This window comes from Hyperolius riggenbachi, chromosome 6, assembly GCF_040937935.1.
Source record: "Hyperolius riggenbachi isolate aHypRig1 chromosome 6, aHypRig1.pri, whole genome shotgun sequence".
NCBI classification, from domain to species: Eukaryota; Metazoa; Chordata; class Amphibia; order Anura; family Hyperoliidae; genus Hyperolius; species Hyperolius riggenbachi.
In genome coordinates, this window is record NC_090651.1 from 376,460,209 (window position 1) to 376,485,945 (window position 25,737).

Below are 25,737 nucleotides of genomic sequence, written 5' to 3' on the forward strand. Positions count from 1 at the left end.
TGCCTGCGACCCCATGGGGGGCAGTATTCGGCCGAACAGGGCTCTGTTCGGCCGAACAGGGGCCCTGTTCGGCCATGCATTCAGTAGTTCGGCGAACCCCGAACAGTTTGGCCGAACACCACCAGGTGTTCGGCCGAACTCGAACATCACCCGAACAGGGTGATGTTCTGCAGAACCCGAACAGTGGCGAACACTGTTCGCCCAACACTAGCCCATACCAGTGGTGGTGGCAGATACCGTGGAATCGTGTGTACGTTGTAATTACCCGTGTCTCACAGGCTCCCTTCTGAGTTGTCTGCGGCTAATTCTTAATGGTTCCTGCGCATTGACTGCGACCAGAGTTCGCACGATCTGTGCGCTGGCACCGTTTAGAAGGCTAAGTGCGGTCAGTCACTAGGGCTCCTGTGACAGTGTTAGGCAGCGGTTGGGACCTGTGTTGTGCTGAAAGTATCTAAGATAGCGCTAGCGCTATCAAGAAACGAACTAATTCGTTGGTGTAGCTGGAAGGCAATATATTTTTTATATATACAGAGAGACTGTGTAGCCAGTACCCCTCCCCAAAAGTTTTATTTTATTTGGCATGGAAATGTCCAGGAATTACCAGAACATGTGCCTGTCGGACCTGCAAAATCTTTGCCAAGCGAGAGGCATTGACGTCGGCCGCAGGAAACAACAGGACCTGATAGCAGACTTGTCCAGATGGGATACCCAGCAACTGCGGGAGCCGGGAGTGTCCGCTGAGGTGGATACCAGCCCATCTGACAATCGAGGGGAACCAGAGGCTGAAGATCCTAGGCGTACAGAGGTTGAGCATCCTGCGGGCCCTGTTGCAACAGTTACGCCAGAGACTGTCAGTATGGACCCCAATCCCAGAGTTTCTGAAAGTACTCGCCTGGAACCGGCCAGTACTGGACTATCCGGTTGTACTGATCCGCTAATGCAGCAGGCATTACGAAAGCTGATGGACACTGACCTGGATAAGTACCTGCAGTACATGCGTGAGGAGCGCCAATCTGCCGAACGCAAGGCGGCTGAGGAACGCCACGCGGAGAGGGATGCTGCAGAGGCGCGGGAGAGACGACAGCATGAGCTCAACATGGCAAAGGTTCAACAGGCCAGCCGGAGTTCACCGCCCAGCCTCCCTGCTGAAGGAGCTGCAGCACCCGTAAGTGCAAAATTTAAATTTGCTAATATTGAAAAAGACACAGACATTGAGTTGTTTTTGCGGTCTTTTGAAAAAGCATGCCGTCAGTATCGTCTGTCCCAAGACCAGTGGGCCAGACATCTGACACCTTTGCTGCGCTACAAAGCGCTTGATGCCTTCGCAGAATTGCCTGCGGAGAAGGATAATGATTATGCTGCTATAAAAGACGCTATCATTACTAAGTACCAGCTGACGCCAGAAGCCTATCGGAAAAAGTTCAGGGCCTGGCAGAAAAAGTCTTCTGATTCGTACCGAGATGTGGTCAGCAGCTTGCTCACCACACTCCGCCAGTGGACTCTAGGCCTCACCAAAGGGTCTTATGGCGTCCTGGAGGACTTGATAGTCCTCGAACAATTTCTGAACATTTGCCCTGCTGATGTACGACAGTTTGTGTTAGAACGCAGGCCGGCTTCAGCCACTGTCGCTGCAGACCTTGCTGAGACTTTTGCAACTACCCGGGTGGCTGATACCCGCAGAACTGTCCCATCCAGCTGGAGAGGAGGTCAGCCCAATACCTCGGCAGACTCTCCTGCCCCTGTGAGCCGTCAGCCACAGAGGCCACCCAGCACAGCTTCTGCACCCAGGGCTGCAGCGCCTGGAGAGGTCACCTGTCACTACTGCCGCCAGCCCGGACACATGAAATTCGACTGTCCGGAGCGGAGACAGACACCACCAGCACCTGGATCATCTGTATCCCCTGTACCTCACCCACAGCAGAGGCAACCGCCAGCGAACCACAGCCTGGATCATCGGATTTTGTCCTGTTTGCCCGTGGAAAGGAAATCCGCGACCGAACCGACCAGCAGCAACTTGTTAGAGTGAACGACAAAGTTGTCACCGGATTCAGGGACACCGAAGCTGACATCACGTTAGTTCACTCACACCTTGTGCCAGAGGAGAGCATCAGCTCCAGCTGATCCCTTGCCCTTACTGGAGTAGAGGGCACCCTTTTTAACATAGCCCACGCGAGAGTGAAGCTGGATTGGGGAGGAGGGGTCCACGAAAGGGTTGTTGGGGTTATGAAGGATCTCCCAGTCCCTGTGTTGCTGGGGACTGATTTGGGCAAGCTTGTGTCCTACTATGAACCTGCCACGACCGCCTTGTCGCTCATGGAAGGAGACGGACTCTCCACCCACCACCAGGCACTTTATACACTTGGGGGAGCACCAGGGGGAGGTGGGTTGAATGTGCCCAGTTCAAGGGTACCAGGTTCAATAGTGCCTGCTTCAAAGGCACCTGAGTTTGAGGTACAGACTGTCTGTTGTGATGATGCTGTAACTGTACCTGAGTTTACTGTACAACCTGTCTGTAATGGAAAAATGTCTATACCTGTCAATGTCATTACTGCATGCAATGATGATTTGAGTAATGTCCGTCACTGCCATTCTGACAGTGTACCTTTGCTAGCAGTACCGCGCAGCTGCACTGCTCAGAACCCGAGCTCAGAACAGGTGGAGGGGGTTCCGGCCTCCTCCCCCTCCTCTGACCGCAGGGATGAGACTTTTCAGCCGCTGCCCTCGTGTGACATGAGCCAGTTGGCTGAAACTGACAGCGCCGTATTCTCAGCCGCACTACAAAGTGACCCAAGCCTGGAGGTGCTCAGGCAGCAAGCCGCTGAGCCCCTCGCAGACGGGGCCGCTTTCAAGGTGTACTGGGAAGGTGTGAGACTGTACAGTGAGTCTGTACAGCCCCCTACAGGTAGATCCCACGCGAATACCAAATGGCTTGTGGTCCCGAGTGTGTTCAGGGGACATGTGCTGAAATCCGCACATAGTAATCCTCTGACAGGGCACTCAGGGGTCCGCAAGACACTTGCCGGTATTCAGAAACAGTTTTATTGGCCCCGGATGAACAGGGATGTAGCAAACTACTGCAGAGCATGTGCCGTCTGTCAGGAGCTGGGAAGGTCCAGGGATTCCCGCGGGGTTCCCTTAGGTCCACAGCCACTTAGCAGGGGAACCCTGCGTGGGCTGGCTGTTGACCTAACCATCCCACTGCCCGTTGTCAGCAGTCCCGGCAGACACCACGTCCGACTGCAGTGGCGCAAACGCCCTGTCCAGAACGGTCCATGTCGGGTCAACCCTGAGGGTAGCAGACCGCGACCGGTCCAGGGGAACCGAGCCACAGGCTCCAATAGGTTTCCCTGCCGCACCGGCAACCCGAGACCCGTCAGCCAGGTTGGTCGACACCGGAACGCTGATGGGCTGTCCCGGTGGCTGCTACGACGGATGTCTTGCTGACAACCCTCTACACAGCGTCAGGAAGGGGAGGTGTCACGGAACAGCCGTGAGAAACTAGAACGCAATCGGTTTATTGCGCCGATCGCCCTGGATGGTAGGCAGGCCAGCGATATAGAGATTGACATTCCGGGTTTTTTTTAAATAGGCAGTTTTTTTTCCCCCTGTTAGCAGCTGGCAGGAAGACTGGCCCTGTGACTGCTGATTAAGCCAGAGGTGTAAACTCAAAGTTTGTCTAAGCTGATCTCACATTCAGATGTTAATTGAAGGAGCCAACAGGGCCTTTCATAGACGGAGATCCCAAGAAGCAGACACAGCTGGACTCCAGTCAGGCTGACTCCAGCCTTAGCAGGAAGAAATGAATGTACTATATAATCTTTTGCCCATTTACAGAATACAATAAATAGGGTGGTTATGAGAGCGGTATCATTCGATCCGTAGGGTCATGCTGGATCTCTTGATACCAGTCGAGAGGGGCCCGGGGCCCCTACAACCCAGGTATGAATCTACCCAGGACCCAGATCTGCTGTACTAGCCATGTTGGATATCATATTAATCTGTATTTTCCTCCAAGTATGAAGCTGTTACCCCCCTAAATGTAACGTGTATGGTTCAGGAGTTACAGCAATTCATAAGTTTAGCTCTAAAATCTCTCAGAGGGAATGAACTGTCATTTGCTGGTAGCTCAGAGGGGTCCGGCATTGCCACACCCCCAAACCAGCTTCATCAAAAGCACAGAGCCAGCAGGCGGGCTTGAGTCCTCCACCCTGAAAACATCTTGAACTCATCGGTGCCAGCTTGAGGATATGCTGGCATACACCTGGTCTGAACTCTGAACTTTGATTGAAACCCAGAACTCTGATTTTTCCCACAAAAAGGACATCTTTCCGGGAACTAAGTATTTTTCTCCCTTCTTTTATTTTTTATACTGGCTATTACTGTTTTAATAATTGTTGATTTTAATAATTGTCTGTATATATTAATTATTTATATTGCTGTGAATAAAAGACTTCCTCCAAGTCATTCACTGTTCCACTACCCTGCTTATCAGCACACACAGAACTGATCCCGGGTCTCTGAAGATACGCTACTGTTTGTTTGTTGTTGGCTAGACAGAATACCGTGTGTTTAACCATTTTATTCGCAGGACTAGTCAGTCAGTAAATTGGGTCCACTGGCCCATACCAGTGGTGGTGGCAGATACCGTGGAATCGTGTGTACGTTGTAATTACCCGTGTCTCACAGGCTCCCTTCTGAGTTGTCTGCGGCTAATTCTTAATGGTTCCTGCGCATTGACTGCGACCAGAGTTCGCACGATCTGTGCGCTGGCACCGTTTAGAAGGCTAAGTGCGGTCAGTCACTAGGGCTCCTGTGACACCATCTCTAGTCACAGCCAGTCGTGAGCATCTGCACATGCGTGACTGGGTCATGCGGGAAGCCCTGCAGCGCTCCTGTGCCTGGGAGCGTTCTGTGTCTGCACAGTACCACTGCACCGGTTCCAAATTCTCCCAGCTGTGGGAGTGTGACAGAGAGTGCGCAGAAGAGCATGACCGGCTACATTACTGAGGACAGGGATAACAAAAGAATGGAGAGGCCTGATAGGAGGGAGAGGGAGTCCACGCACCTCATGAGGCGGGAGAAATCCCAGGTAAGTATAAATACACCAATACGCCACATCTCAGGTTTCCTTTAGGGAAGTAAAGCTGTGTATAGAAGTAAGATTTACACCACGTAAAATGATTTATCTTGGTGGAGAATGTAGCACCAGCACAGGTGTCTAACAATGATGTTTACTGATCATTAAATGAGTGACACAAATGACTGCAATTTTCATGGGATTTTGTCCTCCGCCTATCCCTCTCTGTAGAAGATCATGATTTATCTGTGACCTGCCTGATACCTGATACTGCCTGATACTTACATCAAAGCAACCATCTAACCTCTACTGGTTGGTGCCAAGGGAGTTTATCCAGAGGAATGATCTATACCGTGTTATTTCCGCGACCAATTAGGCTTTGTTTGGGTGGTACATTATGCTAAGAATTATTTTGTTCTAAATGCAATTTAATGGAAATAATAAGAAAGAAAAAAAAAAAAAAAAGATGTGTTATTTCCCAGTTTCAGCCCTTATAGTTTTAAAATAAAATGTTCAACTGTGGATAAAATCCACACATTTTATTTGCCCATTTGTCCCGGTTATTGCAACTTTTAAATCATATCCCTAGTACAATGTATGGTGACAATATTTTATTTAAAAATAAAGGTGCATTTTTTCAGTTTTAATCACATGCCCATACTGTAATAATATTATACCCTCTTGACATACATATTTTGTTTTTTAGCCCCTAATGTATGTAGGTGTAATTTTACTATTTGGCCACAAGATGTCCTTGCAAATTACTTCCTATAAGCGTACAATAAGTACGCTTATTAGGAAATAATGCGTTACAGTGTAACTTCAGAACTGATACAGGCAACTCATTGATGACTGCGATCATGGTGACCTAGAAGGGAGATAAATGAATGGGAACAAAGTTCCCATTAATTAATATAGCAATCGGCAGTGGTAAACGGCGGAAACAAGCGAGTGGATGGCTGCGCAGCAGCACTATTTAAGAAGGATCACTGTTTTTGAACAAAAAACAGTGATCATTCTCGACGGACAAGAACGGATTGGATCACGGGCTTCCGATTGCACCATCGTGCACACAGCCCCGCAAACTGCAGGGAAGTGACTATTGCATCCCCGTGGCTGTAGCAGCTGCCGCTGCGGACGGGAAGCTCAAGTCTCAGCAGCAGTAATGGTTAACCAGTACACTATCCAGGTAGTATTCAGGTGTAGAAGGATAAGGGATTGGGAGTAGGTTAGGGAAGAGATTGTGGGTATATATTAGGAAGGGTTTAATTTTGGGAGGAAGATTAGGAATTTTTATTATTATTATTTATTGTATTTATACAGCGCCAACATATTACGCAGCGCTGGACAATAAATACAATGATACAAGGATGACAGACATAGCAAGGTTATACAACATAGAACAAAGTTATATAAGGCAAACAGGGTGCAAGATACATGATCATGCGGTATGGGCTGGTTAGCTAGGCCAGTAATACAAGTAGAGGGCTGTCATAGGAAAGGAGCACACTATCCTGTAGATTACACTAGGGAACGAGGGACCCTGCCAGAGGGTAACAATCTAAGGGGGTGGGGTAGAAACACTAGGTGGGGCTGTGAAATAAATGTTCAGTAGAAAGTTACTGTGTGGTAGGGAGTGGGTAGGCCATCGTAAAGAGGTGGGTTTTGAGAGCTTGCTTGAATATGTTGAAGGAGGGAGCTATTCTGTTGGGCGATGGAAGGGCGTTCCATAGGGTGGGGGCGGCTCTTGAGAAATCCTGCAAGCACGCATGGGAGTGGGAAATGCGTGGGGGTGGTGAGGCGAAGGGATAAATATTAGGAAGGGTTTAAAGTTTGGGGCAGAGGTAGTTTAGGGCTAGACATCAGTAAGTGGTTAATGTCAGGGTGGCGGATAGGATTTAACCATCAGGAAGGGGATACATTGATAAGGAAACATGTTAGTGTTAAATGAACCATGCTGTGAATAATTTAAAAAATATATTTTTTTTTACAATATTCATATTTCAATGATTTAGCCAGTGCTTGCCCATTGTACAATCTTAACTCACACCTGACTTACATTCCTAATTTTCAACAAAAAAAGTAAAAAAAAAAATGTTCCACACCCTTTTGTGACAGAAGGATGTATACTACTAAGTGAACAGAATTTCATTGCAAAGAAGACTTATATTGTGTTCCTATGATATGACTTTCCTTTAACACCTTCTTATTATCTTTATTTTTCAGTCTCTATCGGTAATGTTGCTGCTGCCAACGCTGACAATTCAACGTATTACTCTACTGAAACACCCCATACACATGCAGACACCACACTGGGGAACGGTAAGTGAACATAGCTGAGTTTATACAACTCTATTCTATTAAAGACTACCTCCAGTATATCTTAAAGCATAGTTCGCAAACCCTGTCCTCAAGGCCCACCAACAGTGCATGTTTTGCAGAAAACCACACACATGCACAGGTGAGGTAATCATTGTCTCAGCAGAGCTGATGAACTATCTCTGTGGATTTCCACAAAAAATGCACTGTTGGTGGACCTTGAGGACAGGGTTGGGGAACACTGTTTAATGCTAGGTACACACCATATAATTTTCTGTTAGATTCTTCGGTTAGATTTACCTACAACATGGAAAAAAGCTATCTGGCAGGTAAATCTAAGAGAAAATGTAACAGAGAATTGTATGGTGTGTACCTAGCATTAAAGAACCACTGTCACAAAAATCGTAAAATGTAAAATACATGTAAACACATACATACAATAAGTATTTTTTTCTTCCAGAGTAAAATGAGCCATAAATTACTTTTCTCCTATGTTGCTGTCACTTACAGAGTAGGTAATAGAAATCTGAAAGAACAAACAGGTTTTGGACTAGCCCATCTCCTCATGGGGAATTCTCAGGGTTTTCTATATTTTCAAAAGCACTTAGTGCATAGCAGTTGCTCTATCCAACTGCCGAAGAAGTGTGCAGCGAGCAGGGAGGCTGGTCAGCATCTTTGTACAAATCCTTTTCAGGGAGTGTCTTTACAAAAAATGAAGGCCATGCTGAGAATCCCCCATGAAGAGATCGAGTAGTCCAAAACCTGTTGGTTCTGTCAGATTTCTACTACCTACTGTAAGTGACAGCAACATAGGAGAAAAGTAAAATATGGCTCATTTTACTCTGGAAGAAACGTACTTCTCATTTGTATATGTTTACATGTATTTTTTAAATTAAATTTTTTTCCGCAATAGTGGTCCTTTAAAATGTAAGCAGTGTACACTTACTTATAGCGCCTGAATATATCTTTAATGAATAAATGGGATAATAACTCACCCATCCACTGGTAAATGGGCATTAGGGTTAACCTTCCCCCTCCTGTCGGGAAAACTGTCATGGTAGTTTTTGCTCGAAGCCTCGCTGACAAGTCTGGAGCTCTCTGACACCCCCCCCCCTCCTTCCCCCGCCGGCCTACTCTGTTGCAGTGGCTTACTTTCATCTGGGCTGGCGATGCCTGGGAGGTGGCCACTCAGCTTGAGGTGGGCCCCGGTAACACAGGTGAAGGTCACCCACCACAGAGCTCTGGAGGACTTCAACGGAGAGGCTGGATGTAAGGTATAACAATAATGGTCATTTATTCACCCATTTGATCGCCACAGTTACCTTTATGAACTATAACAATACCATTACTTACCTTAATAAACATAGGGCGAGGGGGGGGGGGGGGGTTGGAACAGAACCCATAAAAGGAGAGAAGCGGGTGCCCAAGCTTGCAGCGTTCCACACCACTGGAGCCGTCACATCGAGAAATCCACTTGGAGCAGGCACCACCAATATAAATAGTCGTCTCTTTATTAATCACATCAGTTAAAAGCAGCAATACAACGACAGACCGCTGTTTCGGGCTGCCATGCTCTTTATCAAGTTGTCAAATCTGCAATACATGCATTAAACCTTCCACCACTCATTATATACAGTGCATAAACCAATCATTGGTCAGAGTTTCAATTACCCAATAGCAGTGCATCTTCAGCGTGGAGGACCTGATGGGGAACTATGCAAAGCACAGTAAATCCCACCCCTTAGGTAAAAACCACTCCCACTGTCTGTAAGTATTAGAAATAAAAACACTTTTAGATCTCACCTAATATATATAAGTGGTAGCCATATCCCACCGTAACCGCCGCTGTGCACATGAAGAATCTCAGCCTCATAATCAAAGCTAAAAAAGCAATAAAGTCCATCGCCAGCAGTTTAAATATTCCCTTTGAAAATCAATAGGTGAATTTTGATTGGCTGAAAACCCTGCGATTAACAGTGGAAAGGTGGCCACACATGATACAATAAAATGATTAGATTTTACGGTAATCGATAAAAACAATCAGATCTCCCGAAAAAATCGAAAGCTTTTTTTTCATTCAACTGAAAAATCTGATCGGATTTCCCGTTTTCTTTAATTTTTATCGATCCGGAATGCCAGATATTTTTCTTCAATTTTTCTAGAGATTGTATGGTGTGTGTTAGTGTTAGATAAATCTACGTCGGGCAGGGGGCGCTGCGGTCCTGACCGGACGTAAGCTCTACGTCCCATTGACCGTGCGCCCCTGCCCGTCTCCGCCGCTCGGTCCGCTCTGCCCCCGTCGCAATGTGATGCCCTGCCGCCTCTATGACGGCAGAGCACTGTGAGCCGGGCAGGAGCCGTTCCCATTGGCTTACATGGAGTGACAGGGTCAGGAGCCAATGAAAGCGGCTCCTGATCGGCGCACAGCGCTCTGCCGTCATAGCGACGGCAGAGAGAGCAGCCTGCGGCGGGGACAGAGCGGCGTGACCGGCGGGAGCGACGGTAACTTGCGGCGATTCGTCGGGAAGCGGCAGATTACTGGACCAGCATCCTCTGGTCCTTAAGGGGGCAGAGGGTGCTGGTCCAGAAAGGGTTAATATACACGGCCTAGCAATTTTGTCAAAGTATCCAATCATTTTTGTTATAATTGGGTAAAAATTGAACACTGAACTGAGTTTAAGAAGAACGGGTGTTGTTATTGTAGAACTCACAACTCCTACCTCAGAATTTCATAAGAATAAAAGTTTTCTTTTCCTTCAGGTACATCACAAAATACAAGTTCTTTGAACGCCTCAACCACCACCAGCAAGACGTCTTCTACCACCACTAAGTCCACAGCTTCCAGACTGTCAACCACTGCAGTTCTCACACTACTTTATAGCATTTACCTCTGTATCGTAGAATGGATTTAGTCATTTTTAACCCGTTCTAGAAAACACTGCTCTTTTGACAATGTGAGAATTATGTCTTTGCCTCCATATTTTTTAAAGCAAAATAAATTATTTAATGATTAAATCTGTGCTGCACCATGTTATTCAGATTAAAAGAGATGTTAGAACATAATCCAACAATTTCAAATAGAACTTTAGTACATTGTTTTGAAAAGAAAACCAACCTATACTGGGGGGCAATTATACAGGCTGCCTATACTGGGGGCACCTATGCCTGGCTACCTATACTGGGGGCACCTATGCCTGGCTACCTATACTGGGGGAACCTATAACTGGATACCTATACTGGGTGCAACTATTACTATAGCACAAAAAACGCAGTAAATATGTAATACATAAGTGATGTTTGCATAAGGTCAGGTGACACATCAACTGAATGACAGGTGAGAAGGAAAAGGCAGAGGTATGAGAGGATGACATTCTTACTTTTGTGTTCTTATGCTCACGGGTAGTTGGTGAAAGACAACAGCCGGCGCACTGAACAGCAGGTAAGGTGACGGGAGCTTGTATCAGTTTTAAGATACACACAGTGTTCACTAAGGCTACGTTTTCACTGTAGCGTGACATTTTCATCTGCAAAAAATCGTATAACATTTTTCTGATTGATGAAAATTCGCATGTAAATTTGTACACGTTTTTTATGCGAATTTTGAAAATTTGCATTAGTTAAATATACATAATCTGCATAGTAACACCTTAGTCATGACTGCTGACAGCTTTCTGTAATCGTGGATCTAATGTGAAATTTCACGGAAATAACGCGAAAATTTGTGTTGCCTATACAAAGCATTGTACGCGAATCGTATGCGATGTCCGAAAATATGAGGCAGGACCTCAGATTTTTTCACGCGTACAAATACGTACGAAAATTCGCATGGTGTAGAAACAGCTGCATCGACTTACATTAGTTTTAAAATCTATGCAAATTTTCGGACCAAAAACACTGACGGAAAGCGTACAAGTGGAAACCAGGCCTTATGCATTGGAGTTCTTGGAGATACATTCCACTTTTGCTGGGAGTTCTGTATTTTCAGTGGGGCTCTGTACGTTGCAAGGATTAGAAGCCAACTTTTTTTTTTTTTATTTGACAGACAGGTGAGCGACTAGAGATAATTGTAATCTACTAATTACGATTTTGCTAAATTTTGCATACATTTTTTACAATCACGGCCATATGTAATTACGATTTGGACATTCAATTGATTTTGTGTGATCCATTCATAATTTTCACATAACTTTGTGCCGACTTTAGCTGTTAATAGCAAGGCCCCCACATATGCATGAGTTTACCAAAAGGCTTTTTCGTTTTTGAGAATTTTTTTTTAAATGTTAGTTTCTCAAAAACTGCTAGGTCATTTTGAAAAAAAAAAAGTTTTTTTAAACTTTTTCCCACTCTTTTCCTTAACATCAGTGGCATAGCAGCAGGGTGTGCAGAATTTGCGGCCGCATTGGGGCCCTTGGGCCAGAGGGGCCCTGAGGGGCCCACCCTCAAACACAGTATTAGCTCTCTGTCCTGTGCTCATAATAATCACTTCTATAGATGCTTTGAATACTATTGATCATTAACAAACTGCTCCCCATCCCCTTCTTGCACCTCTGACACTGTAGTTGCCCTTGGCAGGTTTTGGTGCTCCGTATCAATTGTTATGTATAGAGTGCTTGGGGGGCCCCAATGTAAAACTTGCACCAGGGCCCATAGCTTCTTAGCTACACCCAGGGATGAGCAGAAACTACGCCAGTGCAAATTTACACATTGTATTTCGCATCTACGCATCGTAGTTCATAGGTGACGTTTCAAAACTACGCTTATGAATTTACGCGTGGCGAAGTAACGCTACGCGTAACTTACACCCACTATGCGTAGTTAACATGTGTATTGCGTAGTGAACTACGAATGCGTTACTTGCGTGTAATTTTCCGCGTGGGATTGTATGCTTACAAATTTACGCATTGGAAAGGGGAATGTATGCATAGAAGGGTTCCCAGTATAAACATTTATACAAAAAGAAATTAATGTGTAAAATTTTCTGCAGACAGGCATAAGCATCAGCATACACTACGCTTCGCACTACATGTAATTGCGTATTTTAACACATAGGGCTCGATTCACAAAGCGGTGCTAACCCAGTTAGAGACTTTAGGCGTGATAACCATTTTTATCATGCCTAAACTCAGTTTAGGCATGATAAGTTTAGGCATGATAAGTTTAGGCATGCTAAGTTTAGGCATGCTAAGTTTAGGCATGCTAAGTTTAGATAAGTTTAGATCGCATGCAAAGTCCCGCACGCAAAGCAGCGCCATTAAACTCTATGCAAAGTGCACCAGACTTTGCTAGCGCAAAACTTTTGATCAGCTGTGCACTGCGGTGCTAACCCAGTTGGTGCTTAAACTTATCACGCCTAAAAACTTATCACACCTAAACTTATCATGCTTAAACTTATCACACCTAAACTTATCACACCTAAACTTATCATGCCTAAACAGAGTTTAGGTGTGATAAAGGGCTTTTCACCAGGGTGCTAACTGTTAGCACCGCTTTGTGAATCAGGCCCATAGTCTACGAAATGCATACAAAGCTAATATTTGATTTCAAAGCTGTTATTTGGCGAAGCATAATTGCGTAAAACTACGTGTAGTTCCAGTGTAGCGAAGTTGGCTGACTACGACCATCCCTGGCTACACCACTGCTTAACATACGTAGCAATTTTAGTGACGATAGAATGTATGAGGGCTATGCTAATAACTGCTAAAGTCGGCAAGAAATTACATGAAAATTATGCAAAACTGAAAAATCACGGTTCCTGATTACATTTACATACGGAATGAATTACAATTTTTCCAGAGATTTCCCATTATGATTTTCTATAGTAATTTTTAATTACGATGCAAAATTATGATTATGGGAAATTCATCACTTGTGACGGGATTAGTGCAGGTGTTAAAAATGTAAAACAGAGCCTCTTGCCTTGTGCAGCTTTTCACTAGTGATGGACTTTCGAGTCCAGACAGACTCGAATTTGGAATTCAAATTCAAAAGTCTAATGACTTCTGGTGTGACCGCAGGGTGGGGGGGTTAACTTATGCAGAAGTCTCCGGGGACGCCTGCGCTCCATTACACGTCATAGGTGTAATGAAAGCCGTGTTCCACCACTCACTTCTGTGCTTCCTTCTTACGGATTGAAAGAGGAAGCGCGGTAGTGAGTCATATAACGCGGCTTTCATTACGCCTATGACGCCTAATGGAAGTGGAACACAGACGTCCCCGAAGCCTTCTGGGTAAGTTAACCCCCCCCATCCCGCGATCACACCTGAAGTCATTAGACTTCATTTGAATTCCGAATTCGAGTCCTTCTGGACTCGAGAGCCCATGGCTGCTTTTTACTCCTGCAGCAAGTTAGCTTCTGGTCAGCCTTCCAGCCATTGGTCGGATTTACAATAAGTAAAGGCACGGTAGGCATGTGCCTACAGGTGCCTGATGATGGACAGGTGGCTCACTCCCCTCCCCTAATGCCTTCCCCCCTCCATGCTTATGCAGAGTCCTGATGAGAGTGTAAATAAGAAGTTATTCTTCACCCTACTCTCAGCATTCCACTGATGAGCTCTCCCTTCAGTCAGGGGCACCTCTAGCTACATAATACTGAGGTTCCTCTAGGTACTCAATATTTTTTGGCACCTATAGCTACTTAATACCGAGGGTACCTAATGCTAAGGGAACTATAATGGGCAAGGGAAGTAAGGGAGAAGTGACAGCTGGGCCAGCCAGCACACTTGCAGTACGGTTTGGTGAGGGTTTGTAGGTTCACGGAGGGGGAAGTCTAGGGTGCCAGGACATCTGTGGCTATAGGCTTCTGGGAGGTAAATCCATGCCTGCTTCCAGCAATTTTAGTACTTTGTGTACTGATGTGTTGCGTTGTAACTGACACTGTTTTGTGCACTGTAACACGATTAGTGTTGCTCGGATACAATCCGTGATCACAGCATAGCCATGATTCACATGCATTTTTTCACTATCGGACAATGGCTATCATTCATAAAAGTGTGTTCGGTAAAAAAATGTGGGCGGGAAAATACCGCATTCGGTATTTTAGACTTTTGTGTGCTAATTCATAAAAATGTTTACAGTTGCGATAGAAGTTTGGTATTTTTCCGAACTAGGCTGGCGGTAACATGAAAAGCTGCCTGATTAGTTACATTTCTCCGCGCAGAGACAGCGTTACAATAAAAGAGGCACCCCCAACTTCCCTTTAGATGTACATGTTTTGTTATATCGCCTCTGTTTGCTCTGAATCTGCTCTGAATCTGTCTATTAGGCTAGGTTTCCACTATTATTATTATTATTATTTATTGCATTTGTAAAGCGCCAACATATTACGCAGCGCTGCACAATAGATAAATGGGGTAACATACAGGTAGAACATACGGAAACTCACAACAAAACAAGATCATGCAAATGATTTGATAATACAGTGTCAAAGGTCAAAATAGAGACTGTTCGAGTCTACAAGAAGGGTGGTTGTGAGTAAGATTGCATAATCAAGCTGGATACTTTAGGGAGGAGGGCCCTGCCAGAGGCTTACAATCTAAAGGGTGGGGTGGAGACAATAGGTGTGTCTTTTGAGAGGGGGTCTAACCGAACATATTATGGTGCTGGTGTAGGGGGTATGCAAGCATGAAGAGTGAGTCTCGAGAGCTTGTTTGAAGGTATTAAAGGAGAACTGTAGTGAGATGGATATGGAGGCTGCCATATTTATTTCCTTTTAAGCAATACCAGTTGCCTGGCTATTCAGCTAATCCTCTGCCTCTAATACTTTCAGCCATAGGCCCTGAACAAGCATGCAGCAGATCAGGTGTTTCTGAAAAATTTAGACAGATATGACAAGATTAGCTGCATGCTTGTTTCTGGTGTGATTCAGACACTTCTTAAGGCAAATAGACCATCAGGGCTGCCAGGCAACTGGTATTGCTTAAAAGGAAATAAATATGGCAGCCTCCATATCCCTCTCACTACAGTTCTCCTTTAAAGGTGTTGGCGAGTCTGACGGCTGGTGGGAGAGAGTTCCAGAGAGTAGGGGCAGCCCTGGTGAAGTCCTGCAATCGTGCGTGTGACTGAGTTATGCGTGGTGCAACTAGGCGCAGGTCATTGGAGGATTGGAGGGGGCGGGCTGGTATGTGCCTGTGGACCAGATCAGAGATGTAGGTCGGGCAGGTCTTGTGCGTTTTGTGTCAGATTTTTCTCTCAGAAAATTTGCATTGATTTTGCAACTAATGGTAGTAAATGGGGCTGTTTCCATTCAATGGGAATTTCATTAGTGTTTGTACGCGTGAAAAAATCTGAGGTCCTGTATAATTTTTCGGACATCGCGTATGATTTGCGTACATTGCTTTGTATAGAAAATATTAATTTTCGCGTTACTTGTCCAAAAATTCGCATCAGATCCATGGTTACAGGAAGTTGTCAGCAGTCATGACTAAGCTGTTACTAGGCAGATTATGTTATATTTAACTAATGCAAATTTTTGCGTACGAAAATTCGCATAAAAACGCGTAAACATTTGTATGCAAATTTTTACCAATCAGAAAAATCTTATACGAGTTTTTGCAGGCGAAAATGTCACGCTGTAGTGGAAACATAGCCTAATGCTTCATACACACTTGAGATAACAGTCTTTGGAAAAGGCAAGATCACAGACCAATTTTACCCCATTCCATATAGTATGAGAGCCATTCTCTACACAGTCTATTCTATGGAGCTGAACTCCCCATCAGACAGAAATCTTTGCAAGATGCTGCACACAAAGATGCCCGTACACACTCAAAAGATCATTATCTGCAAAAGATCTGTTCCTGCAAAATATCCATTCCTGCAAAATGCATTCATAGTCTATGAGATCTGCAGATCCTCATACACACTTGGTTTAACAGACTTCATCTGCATATCTGGCAATCATCTGCAGATCTGAAAATCCACCCTGGTGAATCTGATCTGCAGATGATTGTCTGATCTGCAGATGAATGTCAGTTAAACAAGGTGTGTATGAGGATCTGCAGATATAGACTATGAATGCATTTTGCAGGAATGGATCTATTGCAGGAACAGATCTTTTGCAGATAATGATCTTTTGTGTCTGTACAGCATCTTTGTGTGCAGCATCCTGCAAAGATTTCTGTCTGATGGGGAGTTCAGTTCCATAGAATAGACTGTGTAGGTGTGGCTCTCATACTACATGGAAGGGGGTAAAATTGATCTGTGATCTTGCCTTTTCCAAAGACTTTTATCTCAAGAGTGTATGAAGCATTAGTCTTTCTTAACAATCTATTTAATTGCCACAGCTTACAAGAACTTCAAGAAATGTTACACATGCAGGCTTTCTGATGTGAAATATATATGAAAACAGGTACCCAAGGGGTTAAAAAACACAGCCTGGGGTATTCTGGAAAGCCTTGTTTGTTCTGCTCTCACTGCTGCTGTCTGGGAGATGTGTCTCCATTAACTTTGCTGTTATCCGCACGCTTATCACCTCTTCTAAGCAGATGGTATTCTCCTTCCCAATACCGCCTGCTCTAATCTTTATGAATTGACATTTATTGACATTTAGTGACATGTGTTGAGGTATTCACCGCACAAGTCAGTAATTTACCTCACTGCTCAGGAATGTCAGCTTTTCATGTGGTAACAGCTTTTATGAATTGACATAGGGGTCAATTCATAAAGCATTCCTGCATGCGGTAATGCTCAAGACAGCTAACTTTACCGACCACTTAGCAAAATGTCAATTCATAAAAGCTGTTACCGCATGAAAAGCTAAAATTCCTGAGCAGTGAGGTAAACTACTGCCTTGTGCGGTGATTATCTCAACACATTTCACTAAATGTCAATTCATAAAGATTAGAGCAGGCGGTATTGGGGCGGAGAATACCGCTTGCTTTGAAAAGGTGATAAGGGTGCGGAAAAGAGCAAAGTTAACAGAGACAGATCTCCCAGGCAGCAGTGATATCAGAACAAACAAGGCTTCCCGGAATACCCCAGGTTGTGTTTTTTTTATACCTATTGGGTACCTGTTTTCATATTTTTTTTACATCAGAAAGCCGGCATGTGTAACATTTCTTGAAGTTCTTCTAAGCTGTGGCAATTAAATAGATTGTGTTTAGAAAGACTAATAGACAGATTCAGCGCAGATTCAGGGCAAACAGAGGCAGTTTAAAAAAATACACATCTAAAGGGAAATTGGGGATGCCTCTTTTATTGTAACGCTGTCTCTGCAGGAGAAAATGTATCAACTCTCCTGTTACCGCCAGCCTAGTTCGGGGAAATACCCAACTTCTATCGCAACTGTAAACATTTTTATGAATTAGCACACAGAAGTGTAAACTACTGAATGCGGTATTTTCCCGCACAGATTTTTTTTTTACCGAACACACTTTTATGAATGATAGCCATTGTGATCTGAATCTGTGATCAGGAATCGATCATGGAATTTAATCACGGATGCGGCCGTCATTTCGGGTATTCGGCACGTGATCACTGAAAAAATAGCCGTGATTATAAGCTGAAAAGCCGCTGACTTTAGCGGTCAATAGCAAAGCCCCCTTACATGATATAAATACCAAATTTGCAGGAAATATTAACAGTAGAACGGTGGGAACAAGGGAATTTTTTTTTCCCAAAAAGACCTTATAGTTTTTGAAATAATACATTTTAAATGTTAAAAGGAAAATAGTGTACATTTAAATGTGGTAAATGATAGTTAATGTATTTACCGCATTTACATGTATACCTTTTTGCTTTGAAATTTCCTGTGAACATTTAACCTCTTGCCGACCACATCACACCGACGGGTGTGGCCGCGGTGGCAGCCCCAGGAACGCCTAACGCCGATTGGCGTAAAGTCCTGGGGCTTGCTTTGCGCGCGCATCTCCAGCTTGGTGCGCGGATCTGAGCTCCGCCTTCAGTCTCCGAGGGGCCATTGCCGCTCGGAAGACTGTTACACGGCGAAACCGCCGTGTTTACTTGTACAGCACTGCGATCAGCAGCAGCGCTGTACTGGGGACAGCCGTGTGACACGGCTGTCCCCCTGGGGGACAAGAGAGCGATCGGCTCTCATAGCAAAAGCCTATGACAGCCGATCGGCGTGATTGACCGGCTGGGGGGAGGGAGGGGATTTGGTAAAAAAAAAAATAGTAATAAATATTAAAAAAAATACAAAAGAAATTATTTAAGAAAAAATAAACACAGGGAAGGGGGGGGGGGGGGGTCAGATCCCACCAACAGAGAGCTCTGTTGGTGGGGAGAAAGGGGGGGGGGGGTCACTTGTGTGCAGAGTTGTACGGCCCTGCAGCTTGGCCTTAAAGCTGCAGTGGTCAATTAAACAGAACAGAAAATAGTCTGGTCACTAGGGGGTTTAACACCGTGGTCCTCAAGAGGTTAAAATCGGTTATCTCATAAACTATAAGGTCTTTTTGGAAAAGTGTTTCCCGTTGTTCTACCTAACATATCCTGCAAATGTGTTGTTTATAGCATGTAAGGGGGCTTTGCTATTAACCGCTGAAGTTGACGGGTTTTGGTGGGATTTAATCATGAATACTTTTTCATTAGAAACTTTAAATTAGATTTTCTCAAAAACTATTAGGTCTTTTTTGAATTTTTTTTAAATTGTAGCCACTAATCACCTTTATAATCCATGCAATTCTGGGGATTGGGGTATTGTAACGATTGACCATGCAGATCGTGGTCGTGACAAGACCCAGACTGACAGATCCACGACTTCTGCATGGTCAACCCTCAGGTTTAAACAAAACCAGAAGATCACACTGAAATACAAACGTCTGTACAACGGAGTAGAAATGATAAATGTGTTTATTTACAATTAAGCAATGTGTACTAACACAGATCACCAAACACATACAATCTATATACAACCTACACGTGGTGCACCACAACTAACTGAACCTATAATCTATCTATACAATTACATACAACAAATATGCAATAGTACAGATCACACAATATATACAGGAGTGGATAACCAAATCAGCATACAAGAGAATCGTCAGACAGGCAGTAATCAAACCAGGCAATCAGAATACACGATAATACAGACGGCAGGCAAAGAATAGTCGGATAAGCAAGGGTCAATACCAGGAGTTCAGAGTACAGGAACAAGGTTCAAGGAACACAGGAACGTTGGCCAGAGTCACAACACTGCAAGGAATCAACAAAATGACCTAGAAATGTGCTGCTAGCAAGTCCATCCTTAAATATGCAGCACAGGGGTTGGGAGGTTGGGGGCCCTGGGGCACCTATTAGTCTAATAGCAATCAGTGTGTAACGGCTGGGGTGGAGGGATGGAGGGGCGCACTTTGCTGTCTCAGCCTTGGGTGCTGAAGGACCTTGTCCCACCTCTGCTATCAACCTTTCAGAAGAGGTCTGGTTTCTGAGAGCTGTCTTAGGAATTACACATACTGTATGTGCTGCAGAACAGAATGTAGTAGGTCTGCTTTTTAAGGCACGGTTTACGAGAATCAAGTGTGCAGTATGCTCATAAACTGGTTGTCAGTTATGTAGGTACTTTCAGTCTATTACCATTTTTCTCTTCAGCTTCCTTGTACATGCCACAGTACAGTATAGTATGTAAGGTATTACCACAGTCCATTGTAATGCATTGCCCCCAGCACTGACTTTGCCCACAGCACAATGCTATTTGAGGTTACTAAAGATTACGGAATGTGGCGGTGGTGATTTTTCTACTGTTTAATTCCATAAAACAATTGTTCCATAGTCACAGCCACAGCAGAAGGTAAATGAGATATGTGATTGGTTAAAAAAATAATTGTATGATTTTTTAAATACAAATATTCCCCAAGTTTTATCACTCACGGTGATGAGCGAAAATGCTGATGTTCTTTTCGCGTTGATATTCATGAAAATGTTAAATTTTAAGCTCAAACATAATTTCAGATTTTTTTTCACATTTCTGCAAATTTTAACGCTAAAAAGAAAGGATTTTGCACTTTTTTGTGAATTTTTGTGGTAAAAATAAAGAATTTTCACGTTTTCTGTGAATTTTTGCAAATTTGTTTTCTTTCGCCATTCTGCGAAAAAATAATGTATTTTCATGCATACTTTCTCGCAATTGAAAATGCCATTTTCGACGTGAAAATTACTTTGAAAAAAATTTGCAAGCAACACTGATCACTCATTGCATTGTATTTTCTCTTGCTTTTTATTTGATTTTCAAGATAACGTAAGTCTGCTATATTTCTGATCTTATAAAAGTTTATGCCTAGTGTAACACAGGGGGTAGGTTGCGGAGACTTTAGCTTTCTGGGACAGGCGCACTTGTGCTGTCCAAACTATATACAAGGTATTTATGCTGTTTACAGAGAGAAGGTAACAAAAAACAAATACAAAAAACAAACATCTTGCCACTGAATGTGCTCCTAACTACATGTGAAGGACACCTGACTTGATCAACAGAGTAACCAATAGAGTTGGCCCAAACGGTTCGCCGGCAAACTTACGAGGTTCGCGATCGCGGAGAACCACAAACTTTTCCAGAAGTTCGATTGGCCCCTACAGTGCATCATGAGGGTCAACTTTGACCCCCTACATCACAGTGGGCAACCACATTGTAGCCAATCAGGCTACACTCCCTCCTGGAGCCCCCCCCCCTTATAAAAGGCAGGCAGCGTCAGGCATTGGACTCACTCGTGTGCCTGCAGTAATTAGAAAAGGGAGAGCTGCTGTGTAGAGACCTATAGCTTAGTTAGGCTCTTGTAGGCTTCTAAAAAAACACACCTCAACAGCTCCTTTGAGAGCTAATCTTGTTCTTGTGATCTATTTTGTGTGTGTGTGTGTGTGTGTGTGTGTCCCATAGACACTTGTGTTGCATAGACAGCCTTGGTAATTACTACTGTATGTGACACTGCCAGGGCCAGCACATTCAGTGACTACCTTTGTGTGTGACAGGTGTACATTGTAATACCCATCACTGCATATACCTACCTGTTGTTCACTTCAGTGCACCCATCTACCTACGTGAGCGCACACAGTGTCACTGTGCCTGTCCGGTACCTGTCTGTGTGTGACAGGGGCACATTGTAATACCCATCACTGCATATAGCTACCTGTTTTTCAGTGCACCCACCTACCTACGTGAGTGCACGCAGTGTCACTGTGTCTGACCGGTACCTGTCTGTGTGTGACAGGTGCACATTGTAATACCCATCACTACATATACCTACCTGTTGTTCACTTCAGTGCACCCACTTACCTACATGAGCGCACACAGTGTCACTGTGCCTCTCCGGTACCTGTGTATGTGTGACAGGTGCACATTTGTAATACCAGTCATTGCATAAATGTTCACACTACCTGTGTGACCGCACGCTGTGTAATATACCACTCCGAGCATACCTGTTAACTGCACCTGTGTGGCAGCTGCACATTGTATTGTAATATCAGTCACTGCATTCCTTTCACTGCACCTGTGTAACTGCACATTGTATTAGTCAAGTCAGTGCATACCCTTCACTTCACCCCCCCCACCCCCCCCAATATGGACAAAACAGGCAGAGGCAGACCCAGAGGCAGGCCACCCGGCAGGTCTATTCGAGGTCGTGCTGACGCGATTTCGTGCGGCCCTGGCCCAAAGTACAGTGCTCAGAAGAAGGCATGTCCCATCAACTCCTAAGATTGTCAGGACGTGGTTGACTATTTAACACAGAACATCTCATCTTCTGCAGCCACCAACGCTACCACTAGCACCACATCCGCTGCATTTGACACTTCGCAGGAGTTATTTGGTGGGGAATTAACTGATTCACAGCCACTACTGTTACAATAAGATGAAGGCGCTAAGCAAGTTACACCACCTCAAATGTCTGAGTTAGGCAACTCTATGGACGTAAGGTGTGAAGAGGAGGATGATGAAGTACCTGCTGTTGGTGCAGTTTATGAGGTGTCTGAGGCAAACGAAGCTGGGGAGGATGATTATGATGATTATGATGATACGGATGCCACATGGGTTCCCAATAGAGGAAATGAACAGGGGGACAGTTCAGAGGGGGAGTCAGAGAGGAGTAGGAGGAGCCGAGTTCCTGAAAGAAGCAGGGGGAGCTCGTTGTCAGAAACAGCTGGTGGCAGTGTCCGGTGCCATGTATCGCCACCTATGGACAGCCAGCCAACATGCCCTTCAACATCATCTGCTGATGCCACCATAGTGCCATCACCCCAGGGTGGCTCAGCGGTGTGGAAATTTTTTAATGTGTATGCCAAAGATCAGAGAAATGCCATCTATACTCTCTGCCACCAAAAATTGAGCCGTGGAAAGGCCAACACCCACGTAGGGACAACTGCCTTACGAAGGCCTCTGCAGAAAAGGCACAAAATGCAATGGGAAGACCACCTGAGGAAAAGCAGCACACAAAAGCAAAGCCACCCTCCTTCTCCTCTTCCTCCTTCAGGTGCATCATCTTCAGCCGCTTTCTCCCTTGCACCTTCACAATCACAGACTCCCTCCTCCACTCCGCCTCTCACCTTGAGCGGTTCCTGCTCCTCTGTCCACAGCAGCAGCCAGGTGTCCGTGAGGGAAATCTTTGAGTGGAAGAAGCCAATTTCTGCCAGTCACCCCCTTGCCCGGCATCTGACAGCTGGCTTGGCAGAACTGTTAGCTCGCCAGCTGTTACCATACCAGCTAGTGGACTCTGAGGCCTTCCGAAAATTTGTGGCCACTGGGACACCGTAGAGGAAGATACCAGGCCACAATTATTTCTCCAAAAAGGCGATACCCAAACTGTACCATGAAGTTGAGAGGCAAGTGGTATCATCTCTGGCACACAACGTTGGGTCAAGGGTCCATCTGACCACGGATGCCTGGTCTGCCAAGCCCGGTCAGGGCAGGTACTTACACAGCACATTGGGTCAACCTTGTGATCACTGGCAAGCAGGGAGTACGTGGCTGTGCAGCAGACCTAGTGACACCTCCACGGCTTGCAGGCAGGCCTGCTGCCACCTCTTCTCCTCCTGCTACATCCTCTTCGCTGTCGTCATCCTCCTTCTCCTTGGCTGAGTGGCAGTTCAACTCTACTGGTGCTGCGATCTTCTCTCCAGCTACACAGACCCAGCTCCCCAGGGCCTGTGCTGCATGCCAGGTACAACGGTGTCACGCCATATTAGAGGTGTGTTGCCTCAACGCGGAGAGTCACTCTGGACAAGCTCTCCTGGCTGCTCTGAACAAACAGGTGGATCAGTGGCTGACCCCGCACCAACTGGAGATCGGCAACATGGTGTGTGACAATGGCAGCAATCTCATTTCTGCTTTGAATTTGGGAAAGTTGACACATGTACCCTGCATGGCACATGTGCTGAATCTCGCAATTCAGAGATTTGTGTCTAAGTACCCAGGCTTACAGGACGTCCTAAAGCAGTCCAGGAAGGTGTGTCTTACACGGCCATGGCACGCTTTGCCAATATACAGTGGAGAAACAACTTGCCGGTGAGACGCCTGGAGGGGGAGGATGAGGGGGAAGAACAACCGCAGCAGGCATCGCAGGGGGCTCGTGCTGCTCAACTTTCCCATGGTATTGTTCGTGGCTGGGGAGAGGAGGAGAACGTAGCTGACATCACTGAGGAAGAGCAAGAGGAGATGGATAGTACGTCTGCATCCAACTTTGTACAGATGGCGTCTTTTATGCTGTCCAGCCTATTGAGGGACCCCTGTATAAAAAAAACTCAAGGGTAATGAGCTGTACTGAGTGGCCACGCTACTAGACCCTCGGTATAGGCACAAAGAGGTGGAGATGTTTCCAAAAACTCAGAAGGCAGAAAAGATGCAGCACTTGCAGAACAAGCTGGCAACTATGCTTTACAATGCGTTTAAGGGTGATGTCACAGCACAACGCAATAAAGGTACCACTGCCAGTAATCCTTCTCCCATGTCCATGCAGGCAAGGACAGGATGCTCCAGCGATCTCATGGTGATGTCGGACATGCGGACATTCTATAGTCCAACACCTCGCCTTAGCGCTTCCGGATCCACCCTCCACCAATGCCTGGACCGGCAGGTAGCCGACTACCTGGCCTTAAGTGTCGATGTAGACACTGTGAGCAGCGATGAACCCTTGGACTACTGGGTGCGCAGGCTTGACCTGTGGCCAGAGCTGTCACAATTTGCCATCCAACTTCTGTCTTGCCCTGCCTCAAGCGTCCTGTCAGAAAGGACCTTCAGCGCAGCTGGAGACATTGTCACTGAGAAGAGAAGTCGCCTAAGTCACAAAAGTGTTCAGTACCTCACCTTTATCAAAATTAATAAGGCATGGATCCCGGAGGGCTACTGCCCGCCCAAAGACTAAGTCAGTCCGCACACACAGCATCTCTGTCTGCATGCCGTGTGACTGGCTGCCTGCCCCAAGACTAAGTCGCTCCCCACACAGCATCTATGCCTGCAGGCTGCTTGACTGCCTTCTCCGCCACCACCAACAGAGTCCAGGACACCAGGCGGATTCCTGAATTTTTAAGGCCGCTATAATAATTTTTCTGGTGCGTGTACATGCTTGCCTAATTTTTCTGGCTGCACTGCGGCTGCAACAACAAAACAAAAGGCATGTACGTGTGTCAATTCCCCTTCGTGTTGGTTACCTTGCCGAGGTGAAGGGGCTTGCGTTACACAATGAAGCAATGACCTCCGGCGATATGAGTGTCTCGGGGGGTGGCACACCAAAGATAATAAGGTTGTTGCTTCATTGCGGTCAGACCAAATTCGATCAGCTGGACAGTCACTGTTGTTCTGTCATTGAGCTACCTCAGCCTGGCGACCATATGGGCTTGAAAACCGCTATCGACTGCACTCTCGCCGTGGTGCGCACCAGTCCAGCACGGCCGTCACTACACAAACAGCTGTTTGCGGTGCGTTACACAGTGAGTTTGGTGTGTCAGTGTGAAGCAGTTCTCTAATTACACTCACTGATTGATGTATACACATGCAAGATGTTTGAAAGCACTTTAGGCCTCCAATTTAGCATGCAATGTGATTTCTGCCCTTAAAACGCTACTTTGCGTCACATCCAGATTTTTCCCCCAGTTTTTTGGTGTCTATCCCACTCATCCATGCAAAAACTCAGATGTTAGACCCCTTGAAACATCTTTTCCATCACTTTTGTGGCCAGCATAAATGTTTCTAGTTTTCAAAGTTCTCCTCCCCATTGAAGTCTATTGCGGTTCGCAAACATTCGCAAGTTCACAAACGTTTGCAGAGGTTTGCAAACCCGGTTCGCGAACCTAAAATCGGAGGTTCGGGTCATAGTAACCAAGCAGCTCGGGTTGACTCAAAACCGCTAGGAAAAACGATGGTACTAAAAGAGACGGAAAAGCTCTCCTACTAAAAATCTTTAGTA

General features: G+C 45.4%; 1 long non-coding RNA gene across 1 annotated transcript in view; it reads left to right on the top strand.

Moving 5' to 3' along the window:
• LOC137523074 (uncharacterized) overlaps positions 1 to 10,382 on the top strand; it is a 37,954-nt gene extending 27,572 nt beyond the window's left edge. The window contains exons 4-5 of the long non-coding RNA XR_011022505.1: positions 7,304 to 7,399; positions 10,157 to 10,382. This is a non-coding gene — a long non-coding RNA (uncharacterized lncRNA). The remainder of the gene's footprint in view (positions 1 to 7,303; positions 7,400 to 10,156) is intronic.
• Positions 10,383 to 25,737: the final 15,355 nt, after the last annotated feature.